Here is a 17,822-nt window from a genome sequence, read left to right as displayed (position 1 = left end):
TAGGGTTTACAGAGAATGGCCCAAAAAAGAGAAAATATCCAGTGAGCTACAGTTGTGTGGACTAAAATGCCTTGCTGATGTCAGAGGAGAATGGGCAGATTGGTTTGAGATTATAGAAAGGCAACAGTAACTCAAATAACCACTCGTTACAACCAAGGTATGCAGAATACCATCTCTGAATGCACAACACATCGAACCTTGAAGCAGATGGGCTACTGTAGCAGAAGACCACACTGGGTGCCACTCCTGTCAGAGAACAGAAAACAGGAGGCTACAATTCGCACAGGCTCACATAAATTGGGCAATAGAAGATTGGAAAAACATTGCCTGGTCTGATGAGTCTCGATTTCAGCTGGTAGGGTCAGAAATTGGTGTAAACATCATGAAAGTATGGATCCATCCTGCCTGGTATCATAGGTTCCGGCTGGTGGTGTAAAGGTGTAGGAGACATTTTCTTGGCACACTTTTGGCCCATTAGTACCAATCGAGCATTGTTTAAACGCCACAGCCTACCCGGAGTATTGTCTCTGACCACGTCCATCCCTTTATGACTACAGTACAGTGTACACATCTGATGGCAACTTCCAGCAGGATAATGCACCATGTCACAAAGATCAAATCATCTCAAAGTGGTTTCTTGAACATGACAATGAGTTCACTGTACTCCAATGGCCTCCACAGTCACCAGATCTCAATCCAATAGAGCACCTTTGGGATGTGGTGGAATGGGAGATTCACATCATGGATGTGCAGCCAACAAATCTGCAGAAACTACGTGATGCTATCATGTCAATAAGGACCAAAATCTCTGAGGAATGTTTCCAACACCTAGTTGAATCTATGCCACAAAGAATTAAGGCAGTTCTGATAGCAAAAGGGGTCCAACCCGGTACTAGCAAGATGTACCTAATAAAGTGGCTGCTGAGCGTAAATATCAAACAACATTAATTGCACATCAATACTACAATAACTATGTCCCCAATTGAAGACCATTTTTGGTACAAAAACTATATACCATGGTAAATCAATTTTGGCATTGCCACCCACCCCGTCTCCCTAGAAGAGCACGCTAATGTATAAATTTAACCATGCTGCAACTTTAATTTTCCAGAATAAATGGAGTCCAGGAAAGCGAAAGGTGAGGGAAAGGGCATGAGGTCGCTTAGACACAGAAGACCCAGCACGGTCAAACACACATGAATCATGATGCCCTATAAACCAGAGACATATGTTATAAGATACAGTGTTTCTCATAAATATCCCAATCCAAAAATATGACAATAAAATGTGTGTCCTATGACATCAAACAATAAATATCATGGATTGCACATTGCCAGCAAAAAAAATAAAAAATTATCTCTACCACTGCAGCATCATTAACCATTATGCTTTATGAGGCTATCAAAGTTTTTAAGGGAGTATTCATGAACCTTCTTAAGATATGTACTTCAAAAGGGTCCTCCCGTTAATGGAAAGTAGTGACAGATAGAAGATCATGATCATATTTAAGATGGTGGTATAAATTCAGCAATTTAGGAAGTGAGACAAGCCAGCTGTTTCCACGCAGTAAATATTGCATACTTCCAAGGGAATTAAAGAAAACCACCTCAAATTTTCTTTATTATATTCACGATATAACGCAATTGTTAACATGCCAAAATGTATCGCGGGGGTGCTTGCAACATATCCAAATTACTGTAAGCATTCATTGGGAAAAGATGTCCATGTTCACTAAGCATAGAAGCTTAGATGGGTTCATCAGGGGCTATCCTCCACCAAGTCCCTTATATAAGATGGTGAAATCTACCTAGGTGTTCAAGGATATTTAGGGTCGTCTCTACATTTTGGACTTGAGCGACAGAAGTAATGTAACAGACCACCCACAGGGACATTATCATCATTTGTATATAAAGGATTTGGTGGGGGATAGTCCCTATTAACTGTTACATTTTTTGAGTCAGGGAAAACACTGGAAAAAAGAAAGCAAATCAAAAACAGAATAAAAACTATTAAAAATGAGGAAATCAGAAACAAATCCAATTATTTTGATCCATGTTTATAAAGAAAGGGCGATGTTGGTTGTACTGCCTATGTGAGTGCAAACACAGTGAACTAATCAGGCAGAACTTTCTTGAAACATAGTTTATTCTGTTAATTAGTTCTGGTATTTTCAAAAAGGCTTATTTGCATATAAATGAAGCCAAGTGAATCTGCTTTCTCTAAGTCTACTACTGTGCCCAGCCATTAGGTAATTCCTTCATTAACAGCCTCCGTAACGATACCAGTTTACTTCTTTACTCTGTGTTTTAGAGAATAAACAGTGAATTAAGGGGAACCATCTTTAAAAAAAACAAAAAAATGGGACTCAGCCCTTGCATTTAGTATAGTGTTAAAGAAGAATTGAATTGACTAGCACACTGTGTTGCTGTGTGATATAGAGTACATTCTAATGACTCATATCTACCACCTTAAGCCCTCATTCACATTGGAGCGATTTGACATGTCGCAGCCTATTGCCGGCAATGGTACCGTCCCAATCGGTGTGACGCCGACTTTGTGGCACCGCACCAATTTGCAAAAGTAGTCCTTGCACTACTTTTGGCAACTTCGGGTGCGACTTCAATAGACATCTGTGCATGAAGCCACGCAGATGTCTTTCAAGTCACACCCAACGTCGCATTGAAATGTAGCTTTGAAATTGTGGGATTTCAAATGACGTTGCGCAATGTGAACAAGGGCTAAATCCTTCAAAACATTTGATGGAATACTGTAATGTAGCACTCACCCCCAAAGGGGCTGCAGGAAATTCAGAGGTTTCCCTTACCTGTTCAAAGGCTACCAACCCTGCTACCTGCTCCGGAACCAGACAGACAAAGTTCAGGCTCAGTCTAGGAGTGTCTTTTGAAGTTTTAATGCAGATCTTGAACATGGGCAGGAAGGAGGGATGAGGGTGCAGGATACTTAAAGCAGAACTCCAGGATTGTCAAAAAATCCCCCATTATTCCCCCCCACACACACACACACACACACAACACTAAACAGTTATTACATTTGTGAAATTCCTTACCATTGAAGAGAAAAGTCTAATTGAATTTTCAGGAAGTCAGCTCTCTAATTCAAAAAATGCAGCATCTATTCTGCCAAGGAGGAGCTGTTAGGCTCCATTCACACTAGCGCGTTTTTGGTGCATTTTGCGTTTTGCAGAAATGCATGGGAATTTTTTAACATGGGATCCTATGGAACATGTTCACATCAATGCCTTTTTGTACCTCTGCGTTTTTGGAAAGGGTCAGGGACTTTTTTTCATGCAAAATGCAGCGTTTTGCATGTAATAGAATTCAATGGGCATGCAAGAAAAACGCAAGTCCATAATTTTAGATGCGTTTTTGATGCGTTTTGCATTTTGCTTTTTTTGAATCACCATGTGATCAAACACCTGCCCTTTAAAAATAAACTAACCAGGATGCCTTGAGAACCAGCAAATCCCAGTTTGGACTATAGCAAAAATGGTGAGAACTGAACATCTTATCAGCCTGGTGAGGCCAAGAACATATCTGTATACTCCTTCTGATCCCCAATACAAGGATAGTAGAAAACGGGACCAGGGGTGGCTTGAAATTGCCAAGGAGCTTTATCCACAATGGGATCTTTTCTCCAAGAAACAAGCAGACCTCAAATGTAAGTAATATAGAAAAAGTTTACACACACTTGTTAAACTTTGAGTTTTCAGTGATGTTGAAAAATTAGACAAAGAGAAATCATTGCTAGAACTTTTTAAACCTTAATGTGACCTATAAACTGTACAAACTCAACAGAAAACTTACTAAAATCTTTTATTGGGTAGTCAATATAAGAAACTCAAATAATGTTGTTTTATAAGTGTGCACATCCTCTTCTAACTGGGGATGCACCTGTGTTCAGAATTAAGCTATCACATTCAAAATCATGTTAAGGAGTCAGTCCACACCTGCCATCATGTGCCTCTGACTAACCCCAAACAAACTTCTGCATTAATTAAAGATGGAACAAGTTCATCAATTATATATGTTTGTTTCATTTTTAAACATCACATAAACCTGACATTTTACCAGGGGTCTGTAGACTATTAGATCCACTGTAATTATGTATGTGTTCATGTGCATGATCCAAACATTTTTGACAGTTTATGTTTTTAAAATTATTTAGTTACCTAAATACATGTATTTAAATTGGCTACATTTTTAGGATGGAGTTAGTGGAGTTCTGCTTTAGATTTTGGCCAATATCCCTAAAATTGTGCCAATTTCCCTCAAATTGGGTAAAATTTCCCTCAAATTGGGTAAAATTTCCATAAAATTGGGTTAAATTTCCCTCAAATTGGGTAAAATTTCCCTCAAATTGGGTAAAATTTCCATAAAATTGGGTTAAATTTCCCTCAAATTGGGTAAAATTTCCCTCAAATTGGGTAAAATTTCTATAAAATTGGGTTAAATTTCCATAAAATTGGGTTAAATTTCCCTCAAAATGGGTAAAATTTCTATAAAATTGGGTTAAATTTCCATAAAATTGGGTTAAATTTCCATAAAATTGGGTTAAATTTCCCTCAAATTGGGTAAAATTTCTATAATATTGGGTTAAATTTCCATAAAATTGGGTTAAATTTCCATAAAATTGGGTAAAATTTCTATAAAATTGGGTAAAATTTCCATAAAATTGGGTTAAATTTCCCTAAAATTGGGTAAAATTTCTATAAAATTGGATTAAATTTCCATAAAATTGGGTTAAATTTCCCTCAAATTGGGTAAAATTTCCCTCAAATTGGGTAAAATTTCTATAAAATTGGGTTAAATTTCCATAAAATTGGGTAAAATTTCTATAAAATTGTGTTAAATTTCCATAAAATTGGGTTAAATTTCCCTCAAATTGGGTAAAATTTCTATAAAATTGGGTTAAATTTCCATAAAATTGGGTTAAATTTCCATAAAATTGGGTAAAATTTCTATAAAATTGGGTTAAATTTCCATAAAATTGTGTAAAATTTCCCTCAAATTGGGTAAAATTTTTATAAAATTGGGTTAAATTTCCATAAAATTGGGTTAAATTTCCATAAAATTGGGTAAAATTTCTATAAAATTGGGTTAAATTTCCATAAAATTGGGTTAAATTTCCCTCAAATTGGGTTAAATTTCCCTCAAATTGGGTTAAATTTCCCTCAAATTGGGTAAAATTTCTATAAAATTGGGTTAAATTTCCCTCAAATTGGGTAAAATTTCCCTCAAATTGGGTAAAATTTCTATAAAATTGGGTTAAATTTCCATAAAATTGGTCCAATTCTTCCAAATTTGTTTGGAATTATTCTGAAATTTTTTTTCTTATTCTCAATTTCATTAAACTGCCTAATTTATAAAAAATAAAAATAGAAAAGAATAGCAAATAAATTAACTGAGAATGTAATAAAATATAAAGCCTATAACCGTTATTATCTTTCTATTTATTTTTTCTGCGTTTATTAGCGTTTTACTGCGTTTGCGTCTAGAAGCGTCTGTAGAACACAGAATGGAATTTAGCAACTCAACTTTGGGGACCCGAGATATTGGTCCACAAAGTCGGATTGCAAAATGTCAAGCACTTCTGCAGCAGAGAATGACATTTTCCGACCTGACTTTGGGGCCCCATATCTCAGGGTCACTTGGGGCTAGGAACCCCAACTTTGGATATGTTGTAGTGTTATTTCCACTGTGTTAGCAAACCAAATTTGTGATTCCTCGAACCAAGTGGCCCCGAGATATAGGGCCTCAAAATGGGGTCGTAAAATTTCATTCTCTGCTGCAGTTTAGCATCATATTTCTGTTTTCTGGTATAAAAAATAGTGTTCTTTCAAGGCCTCATGCACACAGGATGTTAAATTAACGTTATGAAAACGCCAGTAGCTTAGCATGTTTTATTTTTTTGCAACGTTTTAGCAATAGCGTTTCCTAGCATTTATTCGCGTTTTTAGCATTTTTGCAGTTATTTTTTTGTGAGCGTTTTAAGCGTTTGTGAACGTTTGTGGGCGTTTATGAACGTTTGCGAGCGTTTTGAGCGTTTGTGAACGTTGTGAGCGTTTGTGAACGTTGTGAACGTTTTGAGCGTTTTATACGTTTGTAAGCGTTTCTAAGCGTTCCTGACCGTTTTGAGCGTTGTATGCGTTTGTGAGAGTTTCAAAGCGTTTGTGAGCGTTTGTGAGCGTTTGAAGAGTTTTTTTCTGTTTTTTTGTCCGTTTTGAGCGTTTGTGAGCGTTTTTGTATGTTTGAACGTTTATGGTCCAGGTTTTTTTTACACCTTAAAAACGCCTATGCCATTTGCATCTCAAAAATGCCTAGGTAGGCATAAAGCCATAGACTAACATAGACAGGCGTTTTAAAGCTGGCCAAAAGGCAAGAAAAACATTGTGTACATGGACACATAGGATAATATTGAATTAGTTCAGGGGCAGTTGGAAAAACTGTGCAACTGCCTCTGAATGCACGTTTATCAGCGCCTCATGGGCATGAGGCCTAATGTTCATTTAATACAATTATTACACAAACAATTTGACAAATTAGGATATTTGTTTTTAATAGTATCTTAATGTCAGATACACATTTTTCAATGCCTAAAAAAAAGTACAGCATAGGTTGCAAAATTTGACAAACATAAGCTTCAAAAAAACACACATTCACAATGTTTAGAAGATCTGTTAAATTTGGTCTATCTAGGCTATTGCATCTGCATCCTTCTGGAGACATGAAATATGAACAGAAAGTTTCACGTAAAGCAGCACCACTCCTGCTGCCCCGAGTGGATGTCATTTCAGCTCTTGTCATGGCCTGATTGGCAAGGGTGTCCTCTAATTGGAAACCGTCATGCTCTCGAATAAAATTATGGAGAGCACAAATAGCTTTCACTGCCTGTATAGCGTGTTGCATCTTTAGATATATTGGTGTGTGCAACAAACGCCATTTGTTGGCCAGTATGCCAAAAGCACATTCAACAACTCTCCTGGCCCGAGTGAGTCTGTAATTGAACACTCTTTTTTCTTGGCTCAAAGAGTGGCTTGAATAGGGTCTGAGAAGGTGTTCCCCTAGCGCAAAAGCTTCATCAGCCACAAACACATACGGCATTGCAGGCACAATCGTTCCAGGGAGTGGTGTATTGGCTGGTAGTCCCAGCCTATTTTCTTGCAGAAGATGCCCTAAGGTTGAGTGGGTAAATATACTAGAGTCTGACCTTCTGCCATAGGACCCTATATCAACATATATAAAACGGTAATTGGCATCTGCCATTGCAAAAAGCACAAAAGAAAAATATTTTTTATAGTTATAAAAGCTGCTGCCACTGCCTACTGGCTTCTGGATGCGTATATGTTTTCCGTCAATAGCACCCACGCAATTTGGGAAATTGCACTGCTACCAGAAGATATCTGCTATCTTTGCCCATTCATCAGTTGTAGGTTTCGGGAAGACAACCTCTTTAAGAACGTCCCAAATGATGGAGCACGTGTCCCGGATTAGGTAGCTAGCAGTTGATTTCCCAATCAAGAACTGAAAATGTAAACTAGAAATGGAGTGTCCAGTTGCCAGGTATCTGAAATTAAAACAAAAATATGTTTTCATTGTTTTGCAGTAAAAGCTTTGCAAACCAGATGGCGGAGCGCAAAGGATAGTTTTAATAGTCATTTGAAAAAGGAACGGAGTATGAGAAGTGGTTCAGCTGCAATGTCTTTCACACCATACTCCTATGCCAAAGACCTTGAGTTTTTGAGACCCATTCTAGAGATGCGAAGGTAATTATTTTAAAAAGGGTATTATGATTCTGTGTTTCTGTGCAATTATTACCCACACACCCTAAAAACAATGGTCTGTTTTGTTGTGATTTGCAGCACAGACACCTGCTGGGAGGATGAACCTGCAGAAGAAGAATCATCAGCGAAAACACAGGAGCCTACAAACCCACAATCTCCAAATCAGGAAATGGCTGAGATAGCTGGAGAAGAGGAACAGGAGGAGGGGGCTGCTGCACCATTGCGCACTACTAAGAGGGGGGGTGCCACCAAACGGCAAAATCAGAAAGAGTCAGAGAAAATGTACAGTTTATTAAAGGATCTGTCAGATCGTTTTACAGGGCAATTGTCTCTATCACAACAATTTGCCAATACCCTGGTGCCCTATTTTGATCAGGTGCCTGATGCAATGAAAATGGATATGCAAATTTCTGTCATGCAGACCATCAAATCATATATCCCCAGTCCCCAAAATATTTACCAGACAGACAGAAGTCTTCCAATGCAACCAACACAGACAACCAATTATGCTTCTTTCCAAAATCACCCTTTATATTACCAGATGCCTAGGCAACAAAGTTACAGAGCAGAAAATCCTTACCCATCTAGACCAACAATTCGACGGCTTGACCACCACCAACCTCCTCTACCTCTACCATCTGCACTTGGGCCACCAGGATCAGGTTTTGGAGCACCAGATGTGGGCAATAGGGGTCCACCTTACCATTTCCAAAATGCCCCAAGTCTTGCTCAGGACCAGCAGTATGGAGAAAGTGCTCCTTGTTTGTCATCCCAGCAACCTGAATCATGCCAAGACCCATTTACTTATCATACTTTATAATTTGAAATGCTAGTTATGTTTTTGTTATATTTTTAAAAAAACATATGGTGGAAACCTAACTGAACTCATTTGTATATTGAAATTGGGATGAGCCTAATACTTCGTTACTTATTTTGTTATCTGAACATTGTTATTTTGAAAGAATGAAGCAATTCTACACATTATATGTTTTGTGTTCAAAATTACAATTAAAATCATTATTAAATTATTTTGCGGAAATATAAACTTTGTGTGCCTGTTCATTTGATTAACACTTTGTGTGTTAAAGTCTAAAAGCAAAAAGTTAACATTTACCTTAATGTAATAATTAGCCTTTCAACTGGTGGAATACAGTCCCTGAAAGATGTGTTCTGACGTTGCAGCTTGCTGCTGAGTAAACCAAGCAAAGCATCAAAACTGTGTGGGCAAAAAAGGACATTGAGAAAACCACAAGCACAATGTCACCTAGACAAGCACCTACATTGAGCCTATTTAGTCATTAGATTTCACTTAAAAAATTTGTTTAGGGGTTAAGACTAACCCTAACCCTACTTTAAATCCTAACCCTAACCCTAGTTTAAATCCTAACCCTAACCCGACTTTAAATCCTAACCCTAACCCGACTTTAAATCCTAACCCTAAATATACTTTAAATCCTAACCCTAAATATACTTTAAATCCTAACCCTAAATATACTTTAAATCCTAACCCTAACCCGACTTTAAATCCTAACCCTAACCCTAGTTTAAATCCTAACCCTAAATATACTTTAAATCCTAACCCTAAATATACTTTAAATCCTAACCCTAACCCGACTTTAAATCCTAACCCTAACCCGACTTTAAATCCTAACCCTAAATATACTTTAAATCCTAACCCTAAATATACTTTAAATCCTAACCCTAAATAGACTTTAAATCCTAACCCTAACCTGACTTTAAATCCTAACCCTAACCTGACTTTAAATCCTAACCCTAAATATACTTTAAATCCTAACCCTAAATATACTTTAAATCCTAACCCTAACCCGACTTTAAATCCTAACCCTAACCCGACTTTAAATCCTAACCCTAATCCGACTTTGAAACCTAACCTAACTCTAAACCAGAGTAGGGCTAGCTAATGGTACTAAATCAAGAACTCACCTTTTAATAGACATCCGTGTGTAATCCATAAACTTGTCTTCATGGGCTCGGAAGTCGTTGTAAATTATCCAGAATTGCCCTCTCTGCTCCCTATTGGCAATCACTGGATGCACCCAAAATCTTCGTTTTCTCCTTTGTTCTTCTTCTTCAGCTTCCTCTTCAAGCAAAACTGCAGCAGTAGCTGTGGCTACTGCTAGAAAAAAGGACATTGAAGCCAGGATAATCTAAGCACCAAAAGACAGCAAGACTAGGGAGGAAGCAGGAAGTACTAATGTCAGCTGACATTCTGTGATATAAGCAGTGATGTTTTCCAATTGGTTCTTTATAAAACGCATAATGAAAACCGCAAAACGCGGCAAAAACGCGTCAAAAACGCGGCAAAAACGCGTCATAAACGCCGCAAAACGCGTCAAAAACGCATGTTAAAAAACACGGCAAGCATGACAAAAAACCTCCAAAAACGCTCAAAAGCAACATGCATAGGTGTGAATCGAGCCTTAGAACAGTGATTGCATCACATCCTCTCCCTTCTCTCGCTCTACACTGTAATCAAACTACATTTTGCTTGAATCTTTGGGCCTGTACATGTAAAATGTGAATAAGGCCACTTCAGCATAAATCACACCCCTCATTCTGCAGCCAGCCAGTCACACTACTCAGTAACACACAGCAGGATAGGTACGTTACAGCCTTATAAATGCAAGTATGTTTGTGCTCTCCCCCTCCAGCCAAAAGAGTAGATAAACATATTGCCCTTACCTGCCTTATGTAATCATGAACTGTAGACACATTTCCATAATTATATACACTGTACTCTGCTGTAATTCAGTATTAGAATTATTTCTCCTCCTGCTGTAGCTTTGATATCTTTCTAGCAGCAATCAGTGCTTGTATGGTGTATGTGAGAACATCCCTATATGCACCACAGAAAGAAAGAGCCGGGGCATGCTGCTTTACTTCGGCTGTGGCATGTGGCACAAGTAAATGTCAGCATGAGAAAGATACAAAAAAAAGTGCAGCGATAACTTACTAATCAATAACACAATAATGGTGGAACCCTCTAATGTATGGAAATCTCAATAATCTTCAATATTACCACAATACCGGTCTCTGTGATCTGTAACGTCACATATAATACACATCAAACTAAAAATAAGACAAAAAATGACTGCAAACTTTGCAGGGATGGTGGAAACCCCTTCTACAGATATTTGGCAGTGGACAGTGTCAGTAAAGCAGTGGATGGTGTCCACAGCTTATCAGTGAAGCCTATCAGTGCTCATATGTGTAGCCTCATCAGTGCTGCCTTATCAGTGCAGCTTTTCAGTGCCCATAAGTGCATCCTTAGTTTCCATTAGTTCAGTTTATCAGTGCAGCTTCATCAGCGCTGTCTCAGTGCAGTTTATCAGTGCAGCCTCAGTGCAGTTTATCATTGCAGTCTCATCAGTGCCGCCTCAGTGCAGTTTATCAGTGCCCATAAGTGTGGTCTCATCTGTGCCCACTAGTGCAGCTTATCAGTGCCCATCAGTGCGGTCTCATCTATGACCATCAGTGTGGTCTCATCTATGCCCAACAGTGCGGTCTCATCAGTGTCCACCAGTGCAGCTTATCAGTGCCCATCAGTGCGGTCTCATCTATGCCCACCAGTGCAGCTTATAAGTGCGGTCTCATCTATGCCCATCAGTGTGGTCTCATCAGTGTCCACCAGTGCGGTCTCATCTATGCCCATCAGTGCGTTCTCTTCTATGCCCATCAGTGCGGTCTTATCAGTGCCCATCAGTGCAGCTTATCAATGCGGTCTTATCAGTGCCCACCAGTGCATTCTCATCAGTGTCCACCATTGCGGTCTCATCTATGCCCACCAGTGCGGTCTCCTCAGTGCCCATCAGTGCTGTCTCATCTATGCCCATCAGTGTGGTCTTATCAGTACCCACCAGTGCAGCTTATCAGTGTGGTCTCATCAGTGCCCACCAGTGCAGCTTATTAGAGCCCATCAGTGCGGTCTCATCATTGCCCACCAGTGCAGCTTATTAGAGCCCATCAGTGCGGTCTCATTAGTGCCCACCAGTGCAGCTTATTAGTGACCATATGTGCAGAGCAGGGATCATTACCAGAAATCATCCGAATGACAGAGTGGGGATCACCAGCTGTGACAGGTCTTGTATCTGAAAACACTGATCGCTGTAACATCCAGCCTCCTGGACCGACATTGTGATAGACAATGCACTGTTCCAATGCCAGTACAGGAGGCGGGACATTACAGCGATCAGCATCCCTAGATCTGTCACAGCCCGAGATCTCCACTCTGTCATCCGGATGATTTCTGGTAATGATCCCGCTCCGCAGTGAGAGATGGTGGGCGGGGGCTGAGTGGGGGCAGTGCTGGCAGGGAGCAAAGGAGGAGGAGGGAGGAGAAGGAGGACACCACCTCCATTGGTGGCACAGACCAGGGGCTGTGAGACCCCTACGCCCACTACAGAGAGCAGGGAGGAAATAGAAATCCCTGCTCGCGTTAGAGAACTACAACTGGGAAGTGATAGGACTGCTGGCTGAGGATACGGGAGGAATAGCAGCCAGAGGTCTTACAAACAGGATATCACAAGGCAGTAACGGTTTTTCAGCAAGATCAGCAGGCTATTGCAGAGGAACTACAAAGCTCAGAAGAAGATGGATGGCATAGTTGGTGAATGTAGGAGATCAGCAACAAGGACATGTAAAAACGTTTTTCCCAGAGTTCCGCTTTAAAAGCACACGCAGGTCTTGGAGGTCAGATTCTAAAATATAGTCCTGTTACACAGTATTGGGCCCTACAGTAGCAGCCCACAGTTATACTGGAAGTAGAAGGAACAGCCAGTAAGCCTGAGACGCTATATGAGCAATCACAGTCCTTGCAGCAGCCTCTGATGTCTCACCCCCAAAGCACTTTTATACCTGGAGCTTTAGGTGAAAGGTTCTACTCACAATGTCCAGAGGCAGTCCTCAACTAGCACTCCTGCAACACTCTTCAATGAAAGGTTTCCCTCTCCAGCCCAGCTTCTACAGGTAGTGTCCTCCAGGAAATTTCCTTATAGCGGAGTTCCAGCCTGTAAAAAAAATAAAAGTCAGCAGCTACAAATGCTGTAGCTGCTAACTTTTCATATAAAGTACACTTACCTGTCCAGGGATCCCACGATGTCGGCACCCCAAGCTGATTCGTCCATCAGCTTTGGGTGCAGGCGCTGACATTGCAAGTAGGGGAAACCAGCAATGAAGCCTTCAGGCTTCTCAGCTGGTTTCCTACTGCGCCTGTGCAAGTCACGTCGTCTTCTGGGACACACACAGGTCCAAGAAGGCAGCGAGGAGAAGGAGGAGGGGCCATGCATGACGCAGATCGCTGTTCGGCGATCTTACCAGGAAGTGGGAGCGGGTACCTGTCAAAACCAGGGAGGGTGTGAACAAGCGGTGCTCCACCCAAAAGGGAAAGCTCCGCTTGTTCACTCCCTTGTTTTGATAGGTACTAGCTCCCACTTTCTGGTAAGATCGCTGCACAGCAATCTGCGTCATGCCTGGCCCCTCCACCTTCTCCTTGCTGCCTTCTTGGACCTGTGTGTGTTCCAGAAGAGGACGGGACCATTCAGAAAGCACAGCGTGACCAGCACATGCGCCGTTGGAAACCAGCTGTGAAACCTAAAGGCTTCACTGCTTTATGTCCAGCTTCCTTCAAGCCCTCAGCCATAGCTTATTCTGAGGCTAGCAGCTGTAGCTCTTATGTATCACACACAAGCTGCCTCCCAGGGAAGGAGACCGCAGGAGAGAAAGCTCTAATCAGACCCTCACAAACATTCATATTACCCCCAGCCACACCTTCTGGGCCTCCCTCCTAAGAATTGGCCAATGTCTGATAAATACTTGTAATCCAGTGACTGACCCTCCTGCACTATTTCTGGAACATTCTTCCTGAGGCAAGCAAAGGCAATCAACCACCAGGTTTAGGGATGAAACTAATCAGATCTAACAAGCAAAAGTCAGCTCAGCTGGCTACAGCAGCGTTATTTACTAAATTAGGCAGCTCAGTGCAGGGGAACTACTTTAATAAATACTTAACTAGCCACAGTTTCCTCTTTCTGGGTTCATATGGTGGTCTTGGTTGCCAGGAATTGGTCTGTTATATTGGAGCCTTGTGGAACAGTGGTGGGAGAGCTGGTGTTACACTGGTAAGAAAAAACACATATTTTCCACAAAATGCAAGTCATTTCATGAAAACTAAAGACACACAGTTTTTAAACGTTAATCGGGAGTATCAAAGGCTAGTTTGGGTCCTCCTTAAAAACTTTTTATGGCAGACACTTGGAGGATGAAATTACCGCTAGTGGTACTGCAGCTTGCATACAATAGGTGTATGTGCAGAATGGCCTGTCTGCAATACCAGCCACAATTCCTTTGGGCCTCCCTGGCAGGTTCTGTTGGCATTTGTCATTTCAAGATTTCATCCCATTAACGCCATATGTGAGTTGCTAGAGTCCAAAGTGTTGTGCAGGTACTACTTTAAATTGCATATCTTTGTATACCAGCCTGAATACTGCATATTTATTGTTTAAATGTTGTCTAAATTTGTAGTCATATAGTAGTGGAATGATACTATATGACTACAACATTTCTGCCCATAACTATACTTACTAAGAATTAAGCCTCGTACACACGGTTGGATTGTTGGCCAACAGAGCGTCAGACTTTTGTTCAAAGGGCGTGTGCCAGGAACTTGTCTTGCATACTAATGGCACATAATTGTCAGCCAACAAACACAAACGTAGTGGCGTACTACGTGGAATTTCAGCTCTTGAGCACCACCCTTTGGGCACCTTCTGCTAATGTCGTGTTTAGTGAGCATTGATTCCAAGCATGCGTGTTTGTACTTTCGACTTTTGTGTGACGGACTTGTGTAGACATGATACGAAACCTGACAACAGACCATTGTCCGCCGAAAATTTACTAGCCTGCCATCCAACATTTGTTGGCCGAAAGTTGGACAACAATTGTCCGATGGAGCATACTAATGGGGGAGGGTCCAGAGGTAGAGATCAGCGTGGAACATATTCCAGAGGGCAGTATTGGGGGCATTAGTGGTAGGTTGATCAAAGCACATAGACTCAAGGTAAGTATAGTAGCAAGTCCTAGTTGCAATCTCGGAACACCCAATAAGAGGATAATATGCGACCGGTCTAAACTACGTGGCATGCTCACCAATGCCAGGAGCCTGGTGGACAAGATGGGTGAACCAGAGATACTGTTGTACAAGGAGGATTTGGATTTTGTGGGAATTTCAGAGACCTGGTTCAACAGCTCTCATGATTGGCTGGCAAACATTCAAGGGTATACCCTTTATCGCAAGGATAGAGAGGGTAAAAAAGAGGGAGGGGAATGCCTATATATCAAGAATAATGTACAAGTGAATGTGAGAGATGACATCACTAAGGGAGCTAGGGAGGAGGTGGAATCCTTATGGGTAGAGCTCCAAAGGGATGAAACTAAGGGGAAAATAATACTGGCAGTATGCTATAGGCCCCCTAACCTGAGGGAGGAAGGGGAGACAGATCTCCTATCACAAGTTGGATTAGCAGCAAGGGTGGGAAGTGTTATCATAATGGGGGATTTTAACTATCCAGACATAGACTGGGCGGAGGGAACCGCGCATTCATCTAAGGCTCCCCAGTTTCTAAACGTCTTGCAGGACAATTTTATGGGTCAGATGGTAGACGCACTAGAAATAAAGCGTTACTGGATCTACTGATTACCAACAATACAGACCTGATCACGGATGTGGAAATACGGAGAAATTTAGGTAACAGCGATCACAGGTCAATTGGCTTCAGTATAAATCACACAAATAAGAAACGTAAGAGGAATACACAGACACTTCTATATGTATGCTTTCTATACGTTTGCCTCCGAGCTTTGCAGTCCCACCCATGCCTCCCTCACCTCCCATGCCTCCTGGTACCGAGTCGGTCAGTGAAGATGAACCCATGCACTTGGGCTTCACGCGTCTCTCTGTGGATGAGAGAGCCTTTAGGAGGAGGGAGAGATTGTGCCTTTATTGTGGCCAGGCAGGTCACTTTTTGAAGTCTTGTCCTACCTGTCCAGGGAACGCCCGAACCTTGAGGTCCTGTCATGGACAGACCTTAGGTGGCGTTGTTTTGTCCCCAGTTATCCAGAAGGATAAGCCCCTGGTTTAGGTCACCCTTTCTTGGGCTGAGTCGTCCATCGAGATACAGGCTCTAATCGACTCTGGGGCTGCAGACCTGTTCATTGATGTCATTGTATTCCAACACTCGATTCCGCTGCAACTGCGTGACACTCCACTTGCCATTGAGGCTCTTGATGGGAGACCTCTACAGCCTGCCCATGTGACTCATGAGACGGTTCCATTGTCTATGGCCGTAAGGGCTCTTCACAATGAGATAATCCAATTCCAAATTATTTCCTCACCTAGGTTTCCGCTGGTTATTGGTTATCCTTGGTTACAGAGGCACAACCCCTCTTTTGATTGTCTCCGTGCTGAGGTTCTCTTCTGGTCACCACAATGCAGTGAGACATGTTTCCAGAAGGTAGCCAAGGTCCTGTGCACCTCTTCACTCTCCTCCCTGCCTACACACCGGCCTTATGATTGCTCAATTGACCTTCAACCTGGTGCGGGGTTTGTTGGTCTTGGAGGATAAGGCCATGGAGGAGTATGTTGCAGACGCACTTTATTGAGGTTTCATCCCCAAATCCTCGTCTCCTGCTGGTGCTGGTTTCTTCTTTGTGAAGAAGAAGAGTGGTGAACTGAGACCTTGTATTGATTATAGGGGTCTCAATCGTTTCACGATTAAGAATGCCTACCCGATTCCATTGATTACAGAGTTATTTGAGCGCCTCAAGGGAGCAACAGTTTTCACTAAGCTTGATTTGAGAGGGGCATACAATCTCGTGCGGATTAAGGAGGGCGACGAGTGGAAAACTGTGTTTAATACCAGAACAGGCCATTATGAGTACCTCGTAATGCCTTTCGGCCTTGTAACGCCCCAGCAGTTTTCCAGGAATTTATTAACGATGTCCTCCGAGATTTGTTGCAGTTATGTGTGGTGGTTTATCTCGACGATATCCTCATACTTTCCAAGTCCCTGGAGAGCCACCACACAGATGTCTGTCGTGTGCTTCAGCAACTAAGAGAAAACAATCTCTATTGTAAAATGGAGAATTGCGAGTTCCATCGTGAACAGGTTAAATTCCTGGGCTATGTCATTTCCACTGCTGGTTTTTCGATAGACCCAGAGAAACTTTCGGCAGTCCTACAGTGGCCCCGACCCATGGGTTTACGTCCTCTGCAGCATTTCCTGGGCTTTGCCAACTATTATAGGAAGTTTATTTCTAACTTCTCGTCTCTGGTCAAGCCCCTGACTGATATGACCAGAAAGGACGGTAACCCACAGAGTTGGTCTCCGGAGTCCATTAAGGCCTTTGAGAGTCTCAAGGCTGCCTTTGTTTCTGCTCCTGTGTTGGCACATCCTGATCCAACGTTGCCTTTTATCCTAGAAGTTGATGCTTCTGAGACTGGAGTTGGCGCCCTTCTGTCTCAACGTCCTAACTCTGAGAGCGCTATGCATCCGTGTGGCTACTTTTCCAAGAAATTGTCACCTTCAGAGTGCAATTACGAGATTGGTGACAGAGAGCTGTTGGCGATCATTTTAGCCCTGAAAGAATGGAGACATCTTCTTGAAGATACCACTGAGCCGGTTCTCATTCTTACTGACCATAAGAATCTCACATTCTTGTCTGAGGCTAAGCACCTCTCTCCCAGAAGGGCGCGATGGGCTCTTTTCTTGTCGAGTTTAAATTACATTGTCTCATTCTTACCCGGTACTAAGAATGTAAGGGCTGACGCCTTGTCATGACAATTTTTCTCCACTTTCTCAAGTTGGAGTCGGTTCCAGACCCTGTGATTGCTCCTAACCGTATTCTGGCTACGGGTCGCACCAGTCTTACTTCTCCTTTGGGTGAAAAAAGTAAGATTCGACGACACCTTCCAGTGGGCCTCCTACAACCCATACCCAATGGAGAG

At 41.7% G+C, this 17,822-nt stretch overlaps 1 pseudogene; it reads right to left on the bottom strand.

The window, feature by feature from the left end:
• Positions 1-1,957: 1,957 nt before the first annotated feature.
• LOC141109862 (uncharacterized) overlaps positions 1,958-17,822 on the bottom strand; it is a 60,816-nt pseudogene continuing 44,951 nt past the window's right edge.

The sequence above is a fragment of the Aquarana catesbeiana genome, linkage group LG10 (genome assembly GCF_042186555.1).
Source record: "Aquarana catesbeiana isolate 2022-GZ linkage group LG10, ASM4218655v1, whole genome shotgun sequence".
Taxonomy (NCBI): Eukaryota; Metazoa; Chordata; class Amphibia; order Anura; family Ranidae; genus Aquarana; species Aquarana catesbeiana.
This window is presented reverse-complemented; position numbering and strand designations above follow the sequence as displayed.